This window comes from Cornus florida, unplaced genomic scaffold (assembly GCF_030987335.1).
Source record: "Cornus florida cultivar Cherokee Brave unplaced genomic scaffold, ASM3098733v1 CherokeeBrave_3.0.0_Hap2_Chr09, whole genome shotgun sequence".
NCBI classification, from domain to species: Eukaryota; Viridiplantae; Streptophyta; class Magnoliopsida; order Cornales; family Cornaceae; genus Cornus; species Cornus florida.
Window position 1 is genome coordinate 37,131,794 of NW_026775579.1, and position 3,099 is coordinate 37,134,892.

General features: G+C 38.2%; 1 pseudogene; it reads right to left on the reverse strand.

The window, feature by feature from the left end:
- Window positions 1-2,222: 2,222 nt before the first annotated feature.
- Window positions 2,223-2,321, reverse strand: LOC132275550 (small nucleolar RNA R71; annotated as a pseudogene).
- Window positions 2,322-3,099: the final 778 nt, after the last annotated feature.

Sequence of the window (3,099 nt, forward strand, 5' to 3'; positions counted from 1 at the left end):
CTTGGGGCTAGAGTTAGCCCTAAGCATGCTTTCTACGTCTTGATTTGTGTATTTTTTAGGGGATTTGTATTGTGATACATGTTTTGACACTTTTATATATATAGATCTTGTTTATTCAATGATTTGTATGGTTTAATACTTCCAATTGATCATTTTATTCTATCCATATGTCTATGTATGCTAGAATAGATGTTCATGTGTTTGTCTCTATTTTTTGTGCTATTGATGCATGTCTATGTGTATTAATGCTATAGATCTAGAGATTGTCAAGACAAAGTGCTTAATGGAATGTTCTTGTGGTTTATTTGATGGTTCATACTCATTTCTTGATGGATTGTACCTTTCCCTTAGTTTAATTAGTTTAATTTTATGTCATTAACTTAATTGTAGTGTAATTGTAGTTTAAATGTTAAATGGGAGGACAATTCATGCTTGTTGTTTGATGTTCCATACTTATGAATGTAAGTGGCATATTTCTCTAATTTTGTGTTGTGTTTGGATTGTGAGCTTAAAGAGAAATTAATGGCTTAGTTTGATATATTGTGCTATTCATTGTGTTGTCTAGACAATATATGCTTAATTGGTCATCCATGTTTGTTGAAACAACCACACACACACCATTATTACAATACATGTTTTCCCCTTCATTAATCATTCATTAAGGGTGTAGAAGAGTTATGCTTAGTGGTGATCTGTAAACCCCAAGATTTCTCTCTCTCTTATTTTACCTCTATTGCATTATTGTTTACTTTAGTTAAATTGCATCTTAGCTTAATTCAACCACCAATCAATCTTTTGATCACTCGACGTACTAACCCTAATCTCGATTCCGCAACCTATTACGACCCTCACAATCCCATGGGACGATCCCTACTTGCCTTAACTATATTTTTAGTGAAAGGTAGTAGTGGCAAATTATAAATGTAAAACTTTGTCACACTCATCTTAGTCCACTTGCTAATGCAAATTTGGCCGCATCTTGCGGGCGACACCAAGTTTTTGGCTCCGTTGCCGTGGATTGATTGATTGGCAACGTCGTATTTGTGGAATCAATTAGGAATTAGTACTCTTTTGATCGTGTCTTTACTTTATTTTTATTTTTATTTTAGTTACTTATTATGTTGGTTCTTGTTTGACTAGGAGCATTGGGCTAAAAGGTGAGCAAAGGAGTATCCAAAGGAGCTAAGCAAAAGCAAGGAAAAAGGCTAAAATCATAAAAAAATTGATAAGCTAAAAGCTAAAATTCTGGAGTTGAAGTGCTATAGGACCTTTGTGAGATCTTTTTAACTCAATCTCTAGTTGAATCGTCGGCCCGCGTGGAGGCTTATATTTAAATTCTTAGATAAATCGTGAGCCCACGTGGAGGCAATTTACTTTTCTTTGCATGATTGTTCAAGCATGGGAGTATGGGATCATTGTATGTGGAGGAAGTTTGTTGATTGTTGATTTGTTGTGAAGGTGAAGTGTTTGTCATTATTGCTTGTCTATGTTGCATTGTGCATGCATGGTCGTAGGCTATTAAATCCTACTCTTGTCCCTCCTAATTTGCATCTTGAATCGGTTATTCGTAATCCTAGGGGAAGAGGTAGTTCTCATCACTCCATTTCACCAATGAACGATTTAAATGACGACCATGTGGGGGACCTTGGTCACATAGACCAACAAGGTATCCTCCACCCCAATATGCATCATGATAACATGTAAGTACCATTAGGCATGCTGAGGCCATTCATTCAACCACCACAACATCAAGGGCAAGTTCCATTGGGAATGCCAAGGCCAATCTACGCTCCACCACCTCCCATCATTCAAGGCAATCAAGGTGCCCATGTTGTACCTCCAATTGTTAATCCTCCCCTTGCTTTAAGAGATCACTATGTGCCTAATGAATACAATGCACCCACATGCATTCAATTGCCACCATTTAGAGCACACCACTATGAGATCAAGCCACAAACCATTCAAATGCTTCCTAACTATCATGGACTTCCAAGTGAAGAGCCTTACAAGCATTTGGATGAGTTTCTTGAAGTATGTTTCACCGTAAAATACACGGACAAGCCAGAAAAGGTCTTAAGGCTAAAACTTTTTCCATTCACCCTTAAAGATAAGGCAAAATATTGGTTTAACAATCTTAGGCCTTTTTTAATAACTTCTTGGGCGAAAATGCAATAAGAGTTCTTGAAGAAGTACTATCCGGTTTTTAAGACCAATGCCATGAGAACTTCAATTAGGGAATTTTCACATGGGGATGGGAGAATGTTCCATGAGGCATGGGAATGCTTTAATGAATTTCTTAGGAAGTGTCCACATCATGACATGCCCAAATGGCAATTAGTTCTGTGACGGCCCAAGTTTTTTAAACCTGGTGCGTCAGTGATAACCAAAAGATGACCCGATAACGGATCCGAAATGCGAAAGCGAAAGGTGAAACAATGGTCTCTAGAGATACAATGCGTCTCTAAGACACCAATGTGACCATCAATGAGGCCTTGGAACCCAAAGGAAAACAAATGCGGAAGTGTCGTTTCAAAACGGACAAAAAAGAACCCAGGGGCAAAATGGTCATTTTGCAAAAGTGGATTCAAGTGCTATCAAGCACACCGTTGGGAAGATAATGAAAAATTAAACATAATGGACTCAAGAATTTCATTATTCAGAGTCCGGACGAAGGAGAAAGGTCAAAAACAAAAATGATGTCGTGGCGGCCCGACGAGGACAGCCCACTACTGCTGCAACTGAGAGTAAAAACGGGCATCTAAATGGACTTTCCTGGAAAAACTCAAAGAAGAAACCCCCCCTAAAATCGAATTTCCTACCCCGATTGTGGACGTATACAAAAAAATGCATTGTAAAATGCCCAGAATGCCCCCAACAAAATCTGGTCAAGGGGGTAAATTTTTCTCCGAGCTGCTGCCCAAGGAAAGGAAATAGGGCTTCGGGAGGTTTTTAAATTGCCTAAATTGAAAATGCAATCTTAAAATACACCCACAAGACCCCCGGAAGTTTCAGATCGGTCATCACACTTTTCAAAAAAAAGTCAATGAATAGTACCAAGTACATTTGCACTAAAAATCTGCAAAACTTGGTAGTAAGGAT